Below are 22,956 nucleotides of genomic sequence, written 5' to 3'. Positions count from 1 at the left end.
TCGCCACCTGCGCCTGTGCCGTCACGTGGGCACGCGGCTGCAGCTGCGGGAACTCTTCTAAGCCTAATCGAGGCTGCTGGGCCTCCACGTGCTTACGCTCCCACCGGCGGCGAGTGACCACGTAGGGAACCTTGTAGCGATTTTTGCACCCCGCCGCCCCGGTGGGATGCGTTCCGTTACATAGCTTACATCGAGGCTTGCATTCCCGCTCGTGTTCTGGGCCAGGGTTTGGCGCGTTACACGCAAAGCACACTTTCGTGTCCGGAAAGGGGCACACGTCCGTCCTGTGACCGACTTTGCCGCAGCAGCGGCACACCTCAAAGTGCTGCCTGTACAGACTACACTTTACGAGCATAGCACCATACTTCACATAATTCGGCACCTTCTTGCCCTCAAACACCACAATCACCGTCGTGGTGTTCGCGATCCTGTGCGCGTCTAACGCGAGTGGGTTAGCGTCGTTCACTATGTTACCCTGGAGCTCTTGGCTCGAATCAGCCAGGGATATCCACCGAATGACCCCCTTCGCCGTGCCGTTTGGCGCGGACAAGTAAGCGTTAACATCGTGGTCGTTGTCCCCGACCCGGAGCGGCCGGATCCCTGCATATTTGGTTGCCCTTCCCTCGTGCGGGGTGCTGATGACTATAATATTCTGCGCCACGTTCGTACACATGGTGTCCTCTTTCGACTCCTGCATCGTAGTCCCCGCCGCCGCGAAAATCGCGGTCATCAACCTGGACACTTCGGTGCGGCCCACGTTGAGCCCACCGCGCGGCCGAAGTACAACCTTAATCTCCTCGCGGGGCAACGTCCGCGGCATGCGCGCTGCCCTGCCTATCCTAGCCGATACTCTCTTTGCGAATTGCGCGTTGTTAACATTAGGGGCTGCATGGGAAGCGGGAACCGACTCACCGATTGCCGCGCTGGCCGCTCGCTGCCGAAGTCGCTTGCCGGCCGCCTGCCATCCCTCCGTGTCCGTGGAGAGCAACTCGGTGCCGTGGACTGCCACCGTTGTCCTTCCATCGTCGTAGCTCACGTTCGTTGTCGTGGGTAGAAAATCGTCTCCGTCCACCGGTCCTACACCGGTGTCCATCGCTGCCGCTTCGCCATCCGTAGAAGCCATTTCCCGCCGCTGGCCGCCGACTCCGGCCCACCCGGCCCCGAGCCCGAGAGGTGACTCGGTTAGGCTTAGCCGGACAACCACGCTGGGAAACTTTCACACTCGGAAAATCCGGTGAAAATAAGCTGCACCTCACAAATTTTGGTACCGGTCGATGCCCCTCACTGAGCTGCGTCGACTAATGAAGGAATTCCATCGGCGAGGCTAATTAGCACTGCGCAATTAAGCATAATCTACGGAGCCAACGCGACACACGTTCGCTCGTTTCGGCGACCGCCACGCGCAATCTGCAGCGCGTTGAGTTGTTAGCCCTGACCGGGTGTGTGACCCACGCGTCTGATCACTCGTCGTTGGCGCTGCAAAGACCTTGGAAACTAGACATGCGTATTCTCCATAACATTAAGGCGCGTGAAAGCGTTGAACGCGCGGTGCGGGTGTCACTAGTTAGCACGAATGTGAGTTTCTGGGATTCGCTTAAAAAACAATGCAATCACATTGCAGTGTAAACGACTGTAGTTTGTGCCTCCAGTTTTCACAGGAACTTAAGGTCACTACAGTGCTAAAATTCTCATTGCCCTTCGAGCTACGGCGCAAACAACTGCAATAAGCGCTTGGCTACAAGAGCTGCTTGATCGGTATCAGCGTTTGCATCGTGCATCTTGACATTCGGCTGCAGTACGGCGATACCGTCGGAATCGATGTGGACACCCTGAAGTTTTTCGCTATGTGCGCAAAGCCATGTTTTATCCTACCGGAATATATGGATTTACCTGAAAAACAGAACTTCCGGCGCGCCACGCGTGCTTTACTTCCACTGCGAGGAACTGACCTCCCCAGTGAGCTCGCTCGCTGGGAGGAGGTCGTGCTGCGGAGGCTTCGAGTTGGGGTGGCGTTATCCCCAGCAGTTACTCACGTTTGACTTGCCCGATACCACGTCCCGTTTGCGGACACCTGCCCCTTCTGTGTGACTCCTGCGTCAGAAGCTGATGTTAAACACCTGTTGTGGACTTGCTCAGGTGTTAGAAACGCCCGAATTCAACACCTCCGAGGCGAAGGGCTACCCTGGGAGACCCCCAGATTTTAAGCGTTGGGTATGGGGACCCCAGAACCGGTCTCTTCTTGGATTTTTGCGTGGAACGGGTGCAATGTTGACCTTTAAAACTTTCTGTTAAGTCGTAGGGCAATCTCTCGCAATAAAAAAAACACCTGACCCCCCGCCGCCAAGGTCTATAAGCGTACGCAATATACCAGCTTTTGTAGGTTACTTCAGTAGGCTTTCAGTCTGCCTCCAGTGTACGTGAAGATTTCGTTTCGTCCCAGCCCTTGCTTTCACAGTTGCCACAAGTGCCCCCAGAGTGCTATCCTAATCTTAGTGTTCCAACCACAATTATTGAAGTCAGGGAGGTTCTGCAGAGTATGAAGCACGGCTGGACCTGACGGTCCAGCAGAATTCTACAGGCAGACCTGATGGTCTGCCTGCAGAATTCGACCTGGCCTTTTGGGATTTAATCGGACCGCACCTAACAAATATGTCCTTCGCGGTGCCTTCTACACAATGAATTTCCACAGTCATACCAAATAGGAGGCATCGCCTTCATTCCAAAGAAGGGTGTTACGACCCCTCACTCAGAGGAGAGGCGACGTAGCAGGTTTTGGCTGGGCTCATAGTCCGACGCATGTGACAATTGGTAGCGTCATTAGTTGCTTGTCACCAAGCCTGTTCTATATTCCCGGGCGGTATGTACAAAACCTGTTGTACGCGACACGTGATGTCATTGAGGATACGTCACTATACGCAATGCTTCGGGGATATCAGTTTTTTTAGACTGAGAAAAAGCATTTGATCGCCTCGAACACGAGTACCTATTTGGCACGCTTAAAATGTTCGTATTTCCAGCCTGCTTTGTATTTCTGCTTCGCACCATGTACACCGGTATATGGAGCACTTAATTTGTTTCTTTCTTTTTTGCATACTAAATCCAAATCTGAAAGCCCTTCACCTCTCAGGCCATGAAACGGTAAAACTCACAGCTTACGCTGATGTTGTAAGACGGTATGTTTTGAATGAGGACAGTTTGGGACATGCATTAAACGTTTTCTATAAATATGGCAGATTGTCTGGGGCTCTGTTGAATTTGTCGAAATGCTAGTATCTCTTCATAAACTCCTCTAGTACGTTCATATCGGCTTGTTTCCCCGTATAGCTATGGTCTAAAAAATATTCTTAGAATACAACTCTTGGGTATCACATGACACGTGGCAAGTGATTCTCGTAGGAATTCAGAGGAATGTCCAGAACGTGCAGAGTTTTGGTCTGTCATTATTGGAGAGAAGTTATCTGGCACAGTCGGTGTTTTGTGGAAAGTTATGTTATGCATGCCAAGTGGCGAGACCACCTTTAAAAGTGCGAATTAGCGTTCACTCTTCGGTCTCTACTTTTTTATGGGCTGGTAACTTGGCACTGGTCTGTCGACCAGTCCTGGGCAAACTGCGGAATTGCGGGGGTCTCGCATTCCCCTCAGTATCTGTCTTCTATTCCTTGCTTTCGGTGCAGTGTTTGCTGAGTATACTTCAAGAAGAAGCTTGCCCAGCACGGGTTTTGGCAAAGTACTTCCTCGGTACGTTGCTGCGTGTATTCATGCCTGGGGATAGCTCTGAACCACATGCCACAAGCTGACTGCATGCCGGCGTATCCGTAGCTTTTTATAGACACTTGCCATTGGTATGCCCTATTTTCACTAGATAAGATACAGAGTACCGTCAGACGAGCAACGTCGGCCATTTTGGTGTTTATCAGTGTTGCCAGATTTCCACTTCTGCGGTTTCCCCGCTAACTTTGACGAGGTCATTTGTTTCCAACACTGCCGATGACGCAGCAACACAGCATCTTCGGGCACACTTCTGCAGCTGAAATACTGCGAAGCGCGTTATCTTGAATTCGCGTTCGGAACGACGCCAGTCGCGCGTAGCCGCAGAGCAGGTAGGGCAAGCTGAGTCTACCACAGTTGACCGACAGAAAACGCATAAGCAACAAAATGGCGGTGCCCATGAACCATCGCCGAGTAAACAAATGTCACGCGATGCGTACTGACTAATGATCACGGCGGCTGCACGGAACAATAGGAGAAAAGAGGGCCGATACTCTGTAACCTTATCTAGTGGCAGTAGTATGCCCCAGACCAAATATTTTGGAAGACCGCGTGGTTGACGTCATTGCCGCTCTTTTACTACCATTGGTGCCCCTTCTCGTACACCAGTGAAATGAATAAGGAAAGTTCATTTCATTTCATTTCTTGTCACGTTAAAAGCCCGAGCGCATTACATAAAGGGGGGGGGGGGGCATAATAACAGGTTGAATATAGCACACAGTGAACACCAAAAATTACAAGGCAGAGAAAAAAAGGCAAAGAAAAGCAAAACAAAGAAAAAATAAACAAATAAAATAATAACACTGTGTACAAGGTAGAGAGGGAGAGAATAAACTTTCTTTATTGAGAAGAAAAAATAAAATGGAGTCTTCGGGGTGGCTTCCCTAGTCCAGGACGCCTTGAGCTCGGGCCGCGTCCACAGCCCTCTCGACCAGCTGACGCTGATCCTCGAGGGTGGAGCTGGCAAAGGCTCTCTCCCAAAGCTCATGGGTGGGATAGGGATCGGGGCGGGAAAGCGGTGCTTGTTCGCAGTCTCCTACAATATTGTCGCGAAGCGGAGGTCTGATGATGTTTTCTAGTTGTTTTTAGTTCTGTGCCGCCGCCGAGGCTCTTCCTCCAAAGTGTTGTGTGTAAAAGCGCTTCGGACGCGGCTCGGCCACCGAGGCCCCGCTTTTCTAAGAAACGTGTTGCCGAGTGTGTCTGCCCGTCGGCCGACCGGGAGACGACGGCTGCTGGGGGAAGCGAACCCTCGCCTCGGCTTGTATTACCGCGGCCGCGGCGTTCCATTCCCCCTGTGGCGTGTGCGCTGCTCGCCTTCGGGCTCCGTGTTCTTCAGACGACCTTCCCTTTTCCCCTGTTTACTTTAGTGCGTTTTGTCTAACTACTTGCTCTACGCCCGTAATTCTCCGAGTGCGCGCTTTCGAGTCGAAACCTTGTGTCTGTGTTTTTGGTCCTTTTCACTTTGGCGGGGACATGTCTGATTGGAGCTAAGAAGCGTCTTCCTGATTGGCTGCGGGTGTGCCTTAGCCTTTTCCCACCCGGTCCGCACACGCTAGGATGCGCTTTTTCCCCCAATACGTCCCCCCAAAGCAAATATAACGCGGCCCCTCTGGGGAGCGAGAGCGAGCAACACCAGGAGAGCCGCACTCTGCCGCTCGTCGTCGTGCCCTCCCGCCGGGAGCCATTCGCCCGCCAACTATGTCCCGCTAAGTACTCTGAATCTTTGACTGTCTTTCTAATCTATGTAACAAGTGTATTCATTCTAATTCATATGTGCCAAATGTCATCAATGTCATCTGTAAAGTAAACAAGTTAACCTTAAAACTTCTTCGACGTCTCGACTTTTTCCTTCCGATCTTCATGCTACAGTAGCGGCAGTATGAACCAAAATACTACGTTACAATATGATAGAGTGTCTCGGGGGCCTCGCAGAAGCGGCACTGCGGGGGGAAACAGGTAGGGGCCAAAATGTGACTTCTAGTGGGGTGTGGGAAAGTGTTCGTTTGAAGGGCACGGAGGAGTCGCTCCAGCTCTCTAGGGAGTTGTTTGTGCGCTGCGGGGTAATGCTGTCGCTCTAGTCGGTAGTGCTGTGTGATTTCTTGGTACGTGACCATCGGGTGCATGCGCTCAGGCTCACTTCCGGCAACAGCGGCTCGGCGGGATAACTCTCGAGCCAGGAGATGGGCGGTCTCGTTGCCCGGAACGTCGAGATGAGCGGGGGCCCAGATGGTCTTGATGGAACGGTTTGGGGGTCGTTGTGCAAGAATCTTGAGGGTTGTGTGGTGAATTCTTCCGTTGGTGAAATTTCGGCACGCCTGCATGATGACATGATGACAGTAGCTGTGGTTTGACTCATGGCGAGGGCGATGGCCGCTTCCTTTGCTTGCAGTAGGTTGCGGTGTGGTATAGTGAGACTGGTGTGGTGTTGTTTCTTCATGACTACAACAGCGGTTGTGGCCTCAATTCCGGGGTGTGTGGCAGCATCCGTGTAGGCAGTGTCGGATCCGTTTCGGTATTGCCTCGAAATGGCTCTCGCTCTGGCCTCTCGTCTCGCCGTGTGGTGCACAGGGTGCATGTTGCGCGGTAGAGGGGGAACAAAGAGGTATTGACGGATTGTGTGTGGGATGCTTCTTAGGTCAGGAGGTCAATGTTGAAGTGGGACTGAAAATCCCAGGCGGGAGAGAATGGCTCTGCCCGCTTCTGTGGCTCCCAGTCACACTCTTTGGCTTGAGAGGTGGGCCTCGATTAATTCTTCTGCGGTGTTATGGATGCCAAGCTTGAGAAGTCGGTCTGTGGAGGTGCTTGCTGGGAGTATAAAGAAAGGCACAAAGAAAGCTTAAAGAAAGCATAAAGAAAGGCGAGCATATAAAATAAAAGAGGAGTTAGGGCAGCAGGGCCGACACAGTCATTCGTTGCCCCCCTAGATTGAGCAAAAGAATGATAATTAACGGTGTACAAAATTTTGGAGGGCGGGGTGTAAAGGTGACTGGCGAGTGATAAAATAAGAAGGGATTTACTTTATGTAAAGATTAAGTTTTTTCACGAAAGGGTGAACGTTTCAAACACGTAGCGATTTATTTAGACGAAGTGTTTCAAAGAAGGATAGAATGTGGAAAAATGGAGCTATTCATAGCTGAAGTGCGACCAGCGATGCGTGGTATTGGGTGGCTGTGGCTTAGGCGGGATGCCGTTCTCGGTGGTGGTTTTAACAAAGGGTGGGGCGCATTGACCTCTTCCTTCTTGCCTGGTCACTTGCGCGATTTAATGTTGCGCCTGGAACGGGGAGTTCACTCGACCAGTGATAGACTCTGGGTGTAACACCCAGCTCTGTGCGCCCCAACATGTGCCCCAAAAATACGTCGTCTCAGGCTGTTCTGGCGTGTTGTGAACTGCGGATTTCGAGGACCCGGAATCGGGTGGTATATAGGCGGACGTTCCTGTCTCGTAGGCCACTTTGCGTGCCTGCTCATGGTGGCGGGGGATTTTTGGGTTGGGGCAAAACCGCTGCAAAATGGTCGCGAGTGGCCACTGTCGTCAAGCTGTGTGGCCCATTCTAAGGCGCATGTGACGGGGAGTTCTCTTTTGCCTGTTGGAGGAGCTTTTCTTTCTTGGTGAGGAGGAGTTCCTCAGGCAGTGGTCATGTGCTTGTGTTTCTGTACAGGAAGGGCGAGTAGGGTGCGGGGTTTTAAAGCTCTTGTAAGTTTTCTCGGAGACTCTGGATTCGACTCCAGCCTGTGACCGCCTCTGACTTTTCTTGTTTTGTGTGTGTGTGTGTGTGTGTGTGTGTGCGTGTGTCCGTCTGGTGCAGTTTCTTTCCTTTTTTTTCCTTTTCTTATTTGTATTCGTCATGTAAGCATAGCACCATCATCATATGTTCACCAACCATCTGAAGTAGCAATCCCAGCATTATGCAGGGCTGACCTCTTCGGTGTCTCATTAAAGAATTCTCTCTCTCTCTCTCTCTCTCTCTCTCTCTCTCTCTCTCTCTCTCTCTCTCTCTCTCTCTCTCTCTCTCTCTCTCTCTCTCTCTCTCTCGCTTTCGCTCTCTCTCACTCTCTCTCCGAACTTTCAAACCAGTGTGGCGTAGCTGATTCTCTTTTGTCACACATATTTCCATTATTTTTGTCTATAGGAATGTATGTGGTCGTAAAAATAGCATTCATCCTTCTGCACTTAATTAACGTGATTGTGCTGACCATTGTCAGTGTCTGGATATAACTGTAGGCATTGTACATTAATTGTTGTGTCCGGTGTTTGTGATGTAAGGCTTTGTGTGTATTGTTAAATGAAGTTTTTCTAAAACCCAAAAACTTTTCGTATTTTAGTAGCCCAAGAAAGACTGTCATCTTTAAAAAACCCATGAAGCCGTGGCGACTTCTCAGCCACTTCCAGTGATTTATCGATGACGTCACAGGATGACGTGTGACTGGCGGCCGCCGATTTAAGCCACCGCCAAGAAAAATGACTGGGTGATGGTAGTGGGGCCTCCAGTTCCACTCGATATTATCACTTGGATGCTAACGTGCAGCTAAGGCTTGGTTGAGACTGTTGCCGTAACTGTCATAATAAATTTAAAGAAGGACGTCATTTTACGTCCTTATATCACGATATGGCTTTTGCGTCGGTAGCCCCTGAACATAGCCTAAGACTATGCATATACAGGGTGTCCCAGCTATCATGCACCAAGATTTAAAAAAAGAGTAAAGGCGTAACTCGAAGAAAACCTAGTGCATAATGTTTGCAGTACTGTGAAGAAGCGGAGAGTAATTTTTTCGTTAATGAGACTTAATTAACTAATTGTAATTAATTATCTAACTCGAGAAATACTGTCCTAATCACTAAAGTGTCAATGAGGCACTTGTAGGTAACCACGAGGGGCATCTAACTGCGCTATTTTCAGCGACGAACTAATTGCCTACACATTTATTCTGACTGATAAAGGAAACCCGCGAAATATGAAAAATACCACGTGACGGCGCCTCCGCGCGCACCGTAAAGCAACGCCCTCAAACAGGCTGCCTCTGACTTAGCCAGAATGAAATAGACAAAAAAAGAAAGAAGAAATCACGACCGAGTTTATTTCTTATCTGCACACACGTCCCGCGAATCTTGCTGCTGCTGCTCCTTCCATGCATGCTATTATCAAGGTGATGCGCTGTCTCTTCGGGTGGGTAACACGCGAAGCAGTTGCTTTCAATCAGCTTTGTTTGGGGACGCTGCTTTACAATGCGCGCGTAAGCGTCGTCACGTGGTATTTTTCATATTTCGCGGGTTTCCTTTATCAGTCAGAATAAATGAGTACGCAATTAGCTCGTCGCTGAAAATAGCGCAGTTAGATGCCCCTCGTGGTTACCTACAAGTGCCTCATTGACACTTTAGTGATTAGGACAGTATTTCTCGAGTTAGATAATTAATTACAATTAGTTAATTAAGTCTCATTAACGAAAAAATTACTCTCCGCTTCTTCACAGTACTGCAAACATTATGCACTAGGTTTTCTTCGAGTTACGCGATTTCTCTTTTTTTAAATCTTGGTGCATGATAGCTGGGACACCCTGTATATATGTATATATATATATATATATATATATATATAGAGAGAGAGAGAGAGAGAGAGATATTAGTGTGTCTCGAACCGAAAAAAATACCGGTTCGGTTACGGTTCTGGTTCAGGTGAAATCTTTCGTTCCCATTAATGATGCACCCTTTTGTGTGGAGCTAGATTTTACAAATAAATTTTCAGCACATTCCCAAATCCCTTGCAAACGATTTATCAGCGTGCCAAACGGCGTCAATTGCCAGTGAAGCAGCACTTTTCAGCAAAAGTATCGTTTCTCATTTATTTCTAGCTTTCTACGGTAACAGCCCCCTCTGTCTGGCAGCGTGCTGACAGCGAAGATGACGGGGCTTCGCACTGAACATAACGTACGCAAAAAATATAAAGAAAAATGAAAGATGCCTTTACTAAGCGAGGCAGCAGCCCCGACTAATCAGGCTACGGGCGCTCCAAGCAGAGATTCTCTCGTCGTAAAGCAGTGGTGCGGTTTTCGGAATGCTCGTTACGACCCGGTGATGCCGGGAGACGCCGAGCAGCGTCGATGCTATAACGATGGCCTGGGGTCATAGCTGCGGGTCTGGAAAACCGTGGAAGCGGAGCACATTATGACGGACATCCGTCCTTCCTCTTCCACCTTCATTTCCAGCTTCCTCTTTTGCTTCCTTTTCGGCGCTTCGCTAAAGCAACGGTTGCCGTTTCATAAAGGTCGTAATTTGTATCATGGCACTTCCGGCTCCGAAACCTCGGACGAAACTTTCTCCGCCTGTGGACGGGGTCATAACCGCGAAGCGCGGAGTGGGTGTTTTTTGATGCCCTTCCATGATTGCGCAAACTCTTGCTTCCTTTGCCAAAGCGCGCAGATTGCTTTTTCGAAGAACGCGACTATACGCGGCTTCCGGCCGCAGTGCTTCGTTCTGAGCGTGGGGTTACGATTTTCATTTCGCAATTTCTACATTTAACACGAAAAGATTTCGAGCCGCTCCCCCATGCCCCCTTATAATGTTATTGACTGCTGGCTTTCGTGTCTGTCTTCTATCATCGAGTACCTCGCTCACTGTTAATTCTGATGATCTGAAATCAAGAGTTGCACGGAAGCCCGTCAAGAAAAGGGAAAACACCTGGCAGGACAACCACATCACATAGGCCTGCCAAAACACCCAATGAGTTCCTGTAATTTCCAATTCGTACCCTGAGCGATGGTACGTCGCGCTGACCAGCTCGGACCTGAACGAGCTTACCCTGATCACTAAGGCTCGAGCAACGGCGCAAGACTCTGGTGCTTTGGATTGCGGGCACTAACACCTCAGGAAGCAAACAAACTTTTGCTATATAACAATAAAAGTTTTCCTCATCCTTCTCTTGCGAGATATTTTCCAATAGGACGTAGTATTTTTTATGCAGTGTTCGGAAGTGAATCATGCGTATGTAGCGCCTGTCACCGTCGTTCTAGGGCAGCCTGCGTTGTAAAACACAAAATCACGGAGTTTTTTTCTTTTTCGGTCAATGAAAGCACTTTTAAGGAGTCAGTGAACTTTGTGGTCCACTCACTGCCTAAAATATTGAGTGGATTTTTCGGTCTGTTGCAAAATTCCTGAACGAAAGCGATATGGGCCCACACGACGCAGAATACTCACAAAGCGTTCAAAGCGACGACCGTAAATCACCACCTTAAGTTTGTTGTGAATGTTATTCATTATTATAACTTGAAAAGAGAGAGAGAGGGAGAGAGAGAGAATGTTCTTTAATGTAAACTGGTGAGGTCAGCCCTGCTAAGGACAAGGCTTGCTACACCAGATGGGGGGTGACTACGTTGATGAGTGGTGGTGGTGGTGGTGAAACTTTATTTCCAAAAAGGGTCCTGAAGGACACCTGACCGGTGTCAAGGTGTAGAGGGCATCTCTCACGTCGGGACGGGGAGCCCGAGACTCTCCGCCGCTACGCGGGCCTTCTGGACAGCCCAGAGTTGATCGTTAAGTTCACTGCTCCTGAGTGGTGAATATTAAACATTTGGGAGGGGCACAGCAGGAAGACGACAAACAGGGAACGTTAAAAAAGACAAGGAAGAGTATGCTGCCAGAAGAATCCGGACATAACAATACAATGGAAAAGAAAATCTTTAATGTAAACGCTGTCCAAATGAAAAGTAAACGACGCAAACAAAAAGAGTAACAACAACAACCGGAGAAAAATAAATAGATGAACGCCACAGCGCGAAAGAGTACATATTATAAGAAACTTGCGCTGTGTATGATCTATAGAGATTAGTCCAGTTCAGAGTATCGTAGAACCGGAGCAGAAATTTTGTACCCAAGGTCCTGTCAGCACAATTGGCCCAGGGCCCACGAAAATGACAAAGTTCGATTCTGGCTCATGCCTTAGACGAGACAGGGAGCTCGCTGCAGTTTTTCGCGCAGCCGCGAATCGAGGGCAGACGCACAACAAGTGATTTACAGTCTCACGCACAGCGCGACTCAGGCACAGGGGGAGATCGTCCCAACCTATCTTATTAAACTTAAAACTCCGAGTAGACGCTGCATTCAGGCGCAGTCGGTGCAACACTCCTTCCCACCGCTTGTTGAGGCCGCGTGGAAAGCGGAAGTCAGAGTGCGGATCAATTACCTGCAGTGGTGGATACCTGCGGTGAGGGTCCTGCCACTCCGACATTTGTGCAGTCCATCCACTTGCGAGGATGAGGTCGTTGCAGCCCTCTCGGGAGAAAGGAAGCTGGTCGTATTGCTCAGAAAGTGGCCTGGGCCGGCAAGCTTCGTACTAATAGTAAGGCTACACCTACCTTGTTCTTTTTACAGCAAAGCTGCATACCTCTACCCCACAACGGTTTCATCGCCGTGTGCAAAAACGATCTCCGTGGGCAAAAACGCCAAAGCCTAAGACGCCGAGCGCATGCATCAGACTAATCAGGCATACAGCGTAGAGCTGAGAATTCATTTAAGAAAACCACAAAACAAGCATCGGAATGGCATTATGGTTGATAAGACGCCCGTGAACAATAGGAACCCCCCCCCCCATGTGTTCCTAGTAAAGACTATATTTGCATATTAAATTTGAAAGCTAGGCAGGAAGTTAGTGTCCCTAAATAGAGCAGCTATGGCCCAAGACACCGAGCGCTTGAGTCAGGCTCGGCAGGACCCAGCATTTCCCGCCAGAGAAACCGAGCGTAATGTCAGTACATAAGGTTTTATAGAGGGCCGCCACTCAGGCACGCCAGTCAGCAACGGCGGCCATTTTGTCGTTCATAAGATTGAGAGGCGGCATCTACGGCCTCGGCGTAAATTTCGACTGAGTTGTTTGTTAACAACGATACCGAAGATGCGGCGAAACGCCATCTTTGGACATACTTCTGCTGCTGAACTGCTGACGTTGTCGTTTATTTGCGTTCGGAACGACGTCAGTCACGCGCAGCGGCAGAGCAGGGAGGACAAGATAAGCCTACCATAGTTGAGCGACTAAGACGCATAAACAACAAAATGGCGGCGCCAATGAACCGTCGCAGTGTAAGCAAATGTCACGTAATGCCAACTGACCAATTATCGCGGCGGCCCTACGGAACAATAGGAAAAAAGAGGGCCGATACCCTGTACCCTAGTGACACTAGCCTTGGCGCCACCGACAAGCCTGCCGAGACGAAGAGACGCATTTCATACCCTCCTCCACCACCATTTGTTTTGGTGTACAACAGCTTTGTCTGGACACCCACTTTCGCAGGGCGGGATGGCGACCAATATTTTTAAGAGCGAAGCTCTTACGAAAATCGTAATTTTTCGTGTCCGCAGTTAAAAATACCAAGACATGGCCGATCGCGCGCACGTGAGCGCGGGCCTCGCGGTGACCGCCCGACAGTTAATCAAACAAAACAAATATCTAGCGCTCCTGTGCGCGTGCCTCGCAGCAAGCGCCCAGCGTCCCCTGCGCCCGTTTGTCAAGCCAAGCATGCCCACTTAGGGAGATTGGCCAAGATTGCGGCGACCACCCGGCAGTTAAAAAAAACCAAGAAAACGCCGAGCGCTCATGTGGGCGGGCCTCACGGTGACCACCCAGTATCATCGGCGCATGTTTGCAAGCCAACGTACCCACTTGGGGGATTGGCAAAAAATGGCAAAAAAAAAAAAAGCTCCTGCGTTCGCCGTAATCGGGGCAACACTTGCTCGGAACGAGAAACACACGTAATTGCGTGCGCCCCTCCAAGGGAATGTCAATGATGATCACTTCCAAATAAATGAAGGAACTTCACACTTATAGCAACGGTGATGGAGTAAAGGTCATTGTAGCAGCGAAGAAGCAATCGTGGACTTAAACCGTCGTGATGGTCGGGAAGGTTGCGTACAGCGTCGCTACCTTCAAGTCTTGCGGGTTAGTGCGAGCTTTCTTTATTTTTAGTATTTTTGCTTTTTAATGTCACATGGGGTCTCACTAAATTCCGACCAATTTTCCGGTTGCCCTGTTGAGAAGTGCCCAAAGAAGAGACCAAACTGCGTTTTTTTTATAATCTGTTGATGTTTTGGGTACATACGCCTGACACCCCTTTTTCCGCATATAACGGAGCCCAATAGAAGGCGAATGTGCGCCAGGCTCGTAACGCGAATTTTTAACAGTGGGCCTGTTGTAGCTGGCCGTAATGTGTGGCGCCTAACGCGTGCCGCTTTACAAATACTAAGAAAATGCCAAGCGCTCCTGAGTGCGTGCCTCGCGGTGACCGCCGAGCGTCCCCTGCTCGCGCAGTGGCTTTAGTAAAAAGAAAAAGAAAACCGGGCGAAAACACCAAGGAGCGCCTCGAGTTGCGTAGCAGCCAAGAACGCAATAGCTGGCGCAGCATCTGCTTCACAGAACCTCGACACGACTCCAGGAACGCGGCTCATGCGTCGTGCACGTACGCACCGCCGCTGCGGCCCAGCTCTCATGCCGAGCATTACATGCGCTACCGCGCATGTAATGCTTGACATGAGAAACACGACGATATTAATGCATATGAGGGTGACTACTACTAAACCAGTGCGAAGCGAGGACGAAACATGTAAATAAACAATTTCAAACTTGTACAAATGCGTGGTGATGTGTCCTTCACTGCTCACGTGGAAAGAAATCCGTAAGCTTCGCTATGGTTCAACCCAGCGCGACTTAGTGCAAGCTTCGACAGTTTTGTAGCGTGGGCTACACTGGCCGAGGTTGAGCAGTTCCTCGCGGCTCCTGGAGAGCCGTGCTGCGCAAGCGCGAGGAGCAGTGACGTCTCACGCCGCACAGCTGACGCGCCGGAGCCGCCGCCGCGACGGGATGGGACTGAATCGGATTGAATTGGATTAGATTGAATTGGATTGAATTGGAAATTGTTTTAGCAGCAGTAAGCATGATAGGCTTTACGTAATCCTAGACAACCAGGAAAGCTAAGAATAACCAGCTGAACCTTAGCTCACACTACGCATATCCTGGCATAGCCGAGCTAAGCCACTGCTAATTTTTTTTGCAGAGTTCCTGACAACGGCGATGAAAAAACGACCCCACAAGTACGACACGTTTCTTTGTTCAAGCGATAAGAATGAGAACAGGAGCACAAATAAACGTTCCCGTGAAAAAAAAAAAAAACACACTGCCATTTTCAAACGCTGAAGAAAATAAAATACGTGCTTTCAACATCTAAATTAGGGCGTGCATGGAAATACAAAACGAGTTTCATGTAATTCATAGCGAAAGCTTTCACTGTGCTGTACAATGCAACAGAAAACATTCGTTCCTCGAACATAGGGAGTAGGTCATTAATTACGGCGGTCTCGCATGTCAACGCCCAAAAAGGTTCAAACAACGTTCGCACAAATTTTCTTTTTCAGAAAATTCTTCTGAGAGCCGCTTAGCCAAACAATTGCGAACAAAGCCATGCTTGTGGAGATATGCTCTTCTTCCTGAGTGATGCCACTCCCAGACGCTTAGTAATTAACGAAAGTTAGCGAACGGGCTCGCGCAACGAAGAGAGGAAATTCTCCTTTTGTGTCGAAAGGAGGGACAGCTTTTTCTTTGCGACTGCCAGCTGCAGAGCATTAGGAATATTTTAATTAAGCACGGCAATTAAAAAGACAGATACAGAGCATTGTGTATGTTGTTATGTTGAAATGAGATATTCAGTACAAATGCATCTATTTCTACTGTCTACTGTTTCCTGCCGCAGTTTCCGTGCCTCTCTACTACCCCGCCCGCTTCACTTCCAACAAAAATGAGGTGTAAGAACAAAAGCTGCCTTGAAATCATTGTGAAAGGTCTTACCTGACGAAGCTACATAGGCGCTATTTTTCCAGCCACCAGATTAATTCCGTCAGGCGATTGGATATAATCTATAACTTTTTGGTTTTTGTGGGTGAGGGTATAATAGCTTCGCACTTATTTCCAAGACATATGAGTCAATCCAAAACATAGGCTTAATATACCCGTTTAATTACAAAGCGCGGGGTATAAGCGTAAAAGCAAAAGCCCCACACGGGGTGTTCATGCCGTCGCCTCTTTTATGCCTTCTGTCTTCTCGGTATGAGTAGCCACTAACTTGACCGCCTCTCAACACTACCCCACATCAGTGTTCCAATCCGACACTAATGCTGCTGCGGGAGCATTTTAAGGCGAAAGCCTGAAGTGCTCCATTCTTTTTGCGGAAAACCAGCGCTGTTGTTGTACTACCAGGAAAAAGAACGGCCGCTGTTAAAAACTTCCCACCTCCCTTCGCGGGAACCCCTGTGTAGATGCGACGCATAAGCGGAGCGGCGAAGGGACCGCGTTTTATAGCGCGCATAACGTTGAGGGGACTGCGTAAGCTGGTCCCAGTCGATGACGACGTTGGCGTACTTGTAAAGCGGCGTGGACTCTAGGTGTTTGAGCCAAGCGTGGATGTTGCTTCGCCGGAGAACGGCACAGCGGTTATATGCGCAGCGCGCCCGAAGGAGAGGAAACCGCGGAAGAGAGAGTACTGCACATGCGCCGGCCCCAGCGTGTCTGCCGCGGCTATGACGCAACACAATCCAACACAATCCACTTTAATCCAATCCAATCCAAATCCAATGAAATCCAATCCAAGCCAAGCCAATCCAATGCCCCTCGCGAGAGAGTGTTCGCTATCGGAGAGGAAAGGGGGTGAGCGGCGGAGAGCGCAGCTGGCGCGGCGAGGAGAATGGGGGAGGGGCGGACAACGCCGACGACGCCGGAGGGACAAGGCGAGTGAATGAGATGCTCTGCATCTAAAAAATTGGCTGGCGATGACGATACACCCGAATGCGACATTCGGGCGCAGCTGTCTAGCAGCTTTGACTGTGAAAAATATGTTGAGGCAAAGAATTTCAGACGGACATATTTGTATGGGGACAGAAAACTTGTATTTGCAGTAGCTGACGAAGCACATGCACCGGTTGCCTCGCTCATTTTTCAGCACTCTATCGGGGTTCTGGCGACGGCGGTGCTGAGCCTCCGCTATGGTAGCTTGTTTAGCTGCAGCGTCTGACGAAGCGCACGACCGGTTGCTTCACTCGCAGTTCAGCACTCACTCCATACGGCTGCAGTACGCTGAGGAAGCAATCACGCGTGGGTTCTCTCGACGGTAGCGATGGTGAGCCTCTGCGTCGGCGGCGCGAAGTGCGTCTCAGGAAGGGACCGCGAACTGCGCCTTATTAAGCGAAGCACATCATAGTCACCCGCACGCCTCCTTCACGTTTTCTCCAAGTGTCGCGCCGTCGAGCGCCTCGTGCGGGCACAGCATACTGCCCCCTCCACTCCTCCACCACACACTTTCGGACAGCGCTGGCTCGCGCCGCCACGACGAACCACCCTCCCCTCCCTATTTCGCGATACTCTCTTCCTTTGCTTTCTTTCATCATTCGCTTTTTCTTCCACTCTTCGGTCTTCCCATCGTTCGCTCGGTCACGACGACGCCGACGGGCGCGAAAGGGCTGCGCTCTAAAATATATTTGTGTTTGTATACGAACTCAAATGTGTTTTTTATTTGACTTCCCGTACATGGAATCCAAACCGGCTCATCCGAATTGGAGCCGCGCGCAGCGTCATCCCGCTACACAGCACGTTGCCAGCGGCGAAACTGTATACAGGCGGCCTGGTGTGTGTGGCGTTGACGCATATCGCTTGACAGGTCAACGTGACGGCACGTGAGTAGAACAGGAGGGCCCCACCCACAAAGAACTCTGATTCTGGGAAAGCTGTGGCTCGCAATATCACCAGCAGTCTTTCTGCCAAAGTAATCCGGGCCAAAAGAAAAAAAAAAGAAAAACCATCCCAGCGGCAGAGCCCTGGCGCGCGGGCCTCGGAGAGCCGCCATGCCGTATTCAAAACAAAGCAAAAAAGGTCGAGGACATGTGCACCTAAGCATTTTTTTAGAGTTGTGAATGCGAAAGAATTTGTCCAACTGAGCGCCGCTCAAGGCTCCATCGCGTTTTGTGCTTAAAATTTATTTATTTATTTATTTATTTATTTATTTATTTATTTATTTATTTATTTATTTATTTATTTATTTATTTATTTCAGGCACCCTCATTGCCCGGAGGGCATTACTGAGCGGAGTGGTACTGCATCAGGATGTCCAAACGGAACAAACATTGGAGACATATTAAACAATATGCACAAACACTACACCAATAAGTATGCAGAAATACGGAAATATCTATACAGGCTTAACACAAATCAACCCAGGTATTTACTCTAGCACGAAAAACTAACAAAACTAGCATTGAGAATCGGATGCCAATCGGAATAACATATTGACAAAAAAAAAATAAACACGGCGGCGGAAAAGAAGGTCACAAACTAGACAAAGTTGTTAATAAGCATTAGGACTGGCGGTAGGCGATTCCTTTCCATTGAATTTCTAGGAATAAGTAGAGTGCGGCATTTGGGGATACCAACTTTGCAAGGATGATGTATGCCCAATGAAACATGAATGGGGGGGTGAGATAAGGGCACTTTTAAGGGTGGTGTTCAATTTATAGATTTTAAATAAAAGGCACACGCGCGATATCCTCCTGCGCCGTGAGAGTGGTGCGAGTGACAGAGTGACTATTGTGCCATTGTGCCAGGTCAGCGGGGTACACTGAAACCACGTGGGTCACGAAAGCCTAATTCACAGCCGCAGCGGTAACTCTCCGCTTTCCACGTGACTGTGGGTTGCCCAGCATCGAGGTCGTCACTTGTGTTTTAAGTGCATAGCACTTTAAGGGCTTGCCTTGTCGTCGTAGCTCGCTGTAACGCTCGATGTCAAGCGACTGCCGGAATCAGGCGGCGCAGCGAGATAACACACCCAAGTAGAGCCCGGCGTACCCGTCGTAGGGTGCGTCCCTCAGAGGCTTCAGAAACCAAGCGGTTTAAATACTCATAACCGTTCGAAACTCCTGAAACTCTGGCGCTTGCCATACATCTCCCCGCTTTTTACGCGCAAAGAAAACTGCGGGTACATTTAAGACAAAATATTCGTAATTAACCCGCAGCGCCCACGTTCATTTAGTTAGTAACGCTCGTTGGGTTAGTTTTTAATATAGTAAGCGAAAAAAAGTGGCAGTGCGACACCGGCACGTGCGGGAGGAAAAGCAAGTACAAAAAATTACACCATCTTCCCGTGGGGAACCATCAGGAGGATGCGAAGCATCATAGGGGTTCTGGGTAGGTTCCATTGTGTTGCCGTTATGTTGTTTCATTCATCGGAGCACGAATGGGAACGTAGTGTGAACCCCATGTAGAGTCAGAGAAATGTAGAGACAGCGAAGAGACCGACACCAGCGTCACCTGATCGAACACCTCCTGGTTCTCGTCTTTCTTTATTGCGTGCTCACGCTCCTACCCCCGCTGCCCGCCCTCTCCGTCCTCTTCTCTGGTTGAGCTGCAAGGCGCGTGGCGCTTCCCGCCACAGCTTTCCCTCGGGAAATTCAACATCCTCCTCTAAAGTTTTCAGTTCGTCGTTTCCGTTGACGTTCAGCTTCGCGTGCCTTCGTTGTATGAGTTGCTTCTTGACGTAGTTTGAATGAGTCAAGGCCATAAGGCGCGTTCGTAGCACTTGCTCCTGTCCCGGTTTTGTAGCGCAGTGGGAAGAGCGCCACGTACCTCTCGTTGCTGCCAGAGAGTCGTGGGATCGAAACCGGGCGCCGCTAACTATTTCTTTTTTTATAGTGTAGGGGGAGAGATGCGGACGCCGGACGACAGAGGGTCGACTAAGAGATGCTTTGCATCTAAAAGGACAGAACTCCTGCTGGCGCTGTTTCAGGCAGGGGCGCGCGAGCACTGTGAAGGCGGGAAATTTGAATTGCGTTTGGTGGTAACAGTGAGCGCGTAACGGCGCTACAGCCCGTTATGGTGAATCATAGCTCTGCACTTCCGACAGCTTTCACGTTGAGTATAACGGCTTTAATTTTGTTGTTATATTGCTAAGATTACACTGCAGGACGCCTAGTGCGTTGAAACACTTCTCAAGGAGCCATTTTCCTGCCACAGACGCCAACTCCGGCTTTCCCCACTCAATGGATCATGTATTGCTTTCGCATTAAAAGATGACGCCGCGCGTACTTGGCTCTCGGGGAGTGGTGGTCGAGTGTTAGTCGTTGGGATAACGTGTTGGGAATAGGCCTAAAGAACAAGCGAAGGTGCTGAAAAAGGCATCTATAGCGAGCGCAGGTGTTATAGCAAAGCCCGAAGAAGCATCACATATGCACATCAGGGTGTCACAAGAGAACTCCAAAAAGCGCGAATCCGTACGTGCTTACGCATCCGCAGCAGATTGTCCAGATTATCTTTAAATATTTTTGTGGTCTCCAGAGCCACGAAAAGCCCTGCGCTGCAACAGATTGCGTAATTTTTCCTCAAAGCTATTGCATTGGGCGAAAAGACGTGTCTCATTTCAGCTGGAATTTTCGCGGGCCATGTGCCTTAGTGATAAGTGGTGACTTTGCTTGCTTTTGATACCGTGTGGTGGCACTTGGCGATTTGTGGCAGTTTCGTGGAAAACGAAGCCCGCCTATGTAAACAATGCTACTAATATTCTACCAGTAGTACGATCCCAGCAAGAATGGCTCTTACAATCTCACTGTATGAACAAAATTGACGCAACACAACTGAGTTGCTCTCGTAGAAATGAATATCCGGTCAACATCAAACACATGCATTCGCTAAAAATTGGTACCTCTCGGATTTTCAGCCCTCGAAAGATTGCACGGAAATGCGTTTCCTTTTATGGTGATTCTGCGCAGGATGACGACGAGGAGGAGGCAAGCGTTTTATTGAGCCAAAATTAAAATAAAACAAAAATGGGGGGTGTCCTCAGTGCAGGAGGCCTCACGCTTTTGCACTCTGAGTGACCCGGTTGATCACTGCAGCGAAAAAAAAAAAAACATACAGCGAACCCTACGTCCACAGTGCTGGGACATGAAGACAAAACTTCGAAAGATTTAGATTTTTTTAAATCCCCGAGTGTAGTGGGTGATGCACTTTTTTTCATCAGAAGTCCCTACTTCAAGATTACAACAAGAGTTGCTTCCTTATTTGATTTTCCTCCCATTAGCTGCGAATTTGCACTCTAACTAGACCGACCGAGATTGAACACGATGACCAAGGTTGTCCCGGGAGCAGCGAGCCAATTTCAGCATCTCTGCAAAACTGGCCATCGATTTCTTTTTCGCTCATTTACTCTCAAGTGACAAGATGAGACTGCTGAGGCGAAAAAGAATTTCACTAAAATAACTTAAGGAATGGAATTTTCGACAAAGGCAACTGGAACAAGGGGCCTGAATACAAAAGGCCCCACTCTACATGTGGACTGAATGTGCGTAGCTCTGTCTGTGCATAGAGGCCTAACAAGCGCGTCGCGGTGGCATCGTGGCACCATGTACGTCCTTCTCTTTCCTTTTTCTGCACGCTTCGAGTGTTTTTATCTCTACGCCTCTAGGATTACTGCAAGTAATAAAGTAACCCTGAGAAAGACAGCATCCGGGAGAGAGATATAGATAGAGAGAAAGAAAAAAGAGAGGGGAGCGAGACAATGTTTCTCGCCCACCTAATCCGCCTCTTTCATTGCGGTGTGCTGCCACCTAGCGTGCCTAGCGGAAGTTGAAGCCGTAGGGTTTGCCGGCGTTTCCTCCGGCTGCGTTCTCGTATGCACGGCAATCCCACATTACGGCGAGGAGCAGCGAAGTTTTTCTTCTGTGTTGGTGTTATAACGCCTTAAGACGACAGCCCCTGGTCATCACATAATACCAGGCGGCTTCTTATCACTGAATGAGGGCTGGCAGAGAAATCTCGGACAGATCCGTGTGCCGTCCGAGTAGCGGAGCGAGCAGTACTTGGAGTCGTCTGGCATGAAGTACGATCGCCAGCTCAACAAAGGCCGGCAGTTCGCTGGGACACATGTACGATTGGTACACGCGATTCGCATGCGACCGATCGTTACGACTGTCGCCACGACTAGTCGTACGCGTGACTTTGAGACGGCCCGATGCGCGCATGAGATGCGTCGTCGGCGTCGCTCCCGCCACTGTTTTTGCTCCATGGTCAACTACGATGATCGCTGAGCTGAATTTGTAGATTCTGCGCGTTTGTTCGCAAGAAATGGATAAAGCAAGCAATCGTGAAGCGTTTCTGCCTTCGGAAACAGTCCGCGCACACGCCGGCCGCGCCTGCCAGCTCGGCACACCTCAGCGGCTCGAACCGGCGCCGACCACGGTAGCAACGGTAGCAACCGCGCTTGTCGCTGCTCTTCTGAATCAATCTGATCGCTAAAAAGTTCTACATGCGAGAAAGTAGGTGTTAGTGTGGTGAAAAATTGTGCTAGGGATTGTTGTCAGGGCTTATTTTTAAAGCGGCGATCAGATATATCTGCCGCGATGCAAGCCTATACGCTGACCGGTCGCCGCGGCGCGCGGTGCGCCGAGCAGCCGAGAGATGGCGATACCTGCGCGGAAGCATCGAAACAGGCTACGCAGATGTTTCGGTCACCGATCACTCAAACGGCAGTTATAACTTAAATAGAGTTCCACATGCGAGAAAGGGGATGATAGTGTAGTGAAAAGTTGTGTTGCGGATTGTCATTCGCAGTTGCACAGATAGCAGCGATCAAATATCCGCCAGGATGCCGAGCCGACGCGAGCGACGCAAGCCGCCGTAGCCGATCGCGTGCGGCCGACGGGAAGCGATAGAAGCCGACACCGTTCTCTTTCGGCACTCCGAGTTACAGCGGAACGTAGCACAAGTTAGTGGGCATTGTTCCGCGCACAACGAGCACACACAAAAAATCAAACGATGTAAATACAACCACGACCCCTTCCCGCTTGTGCGGAGCTGTGGGGAATGTCGTCTGCTGCCCTACTGGACTGCTTAGGGACTTGGCCGCTAGGGGATTGCGCATGCGCAGTGGGGTTGTGAAAGAGGCGGATTATCCGGCCCTTTCCGGGCCAGCGCTCCTCCCGACACCTCCCGCAAGGATGTAGCAAGTGACAACTTTGAACCCTTAAATCCTCGTAGGGAATATACACAAGACGCAGTCACGTCCCTGGCTGTATTATAAAATCTGAACATAGCCAACAAGGAAAATCTCCAAAATGTGACCCCTGATACTTCCAGCGTATTTGTCGGAGCAAGCTCGAATGTAGATCTCCGGCACC

Source organism: Haemaphysalis longicornis, unplaced genomic scaffold (genome assembly GCF_048455015.1).
Source record: "Haemaphysalis longicornis isolate Haplotype H1 unplaced genomic scaffold, Haemaphysalis longicornis Haplotype H1 scaffold_4, whole genome shotgun sequence".
Classification (NCBI taxonomy): Eukaryota; Metazoa; Arthropoda; class Arachnida; order Ixodida; family Ixodidae; genus Haemaphysalis; species Haemaphysalis longicornis.
The sequence above is the reverse complement of the archived record's forward strand: the minus strand, read 5'-3'. Positions refer to the sequence as shown.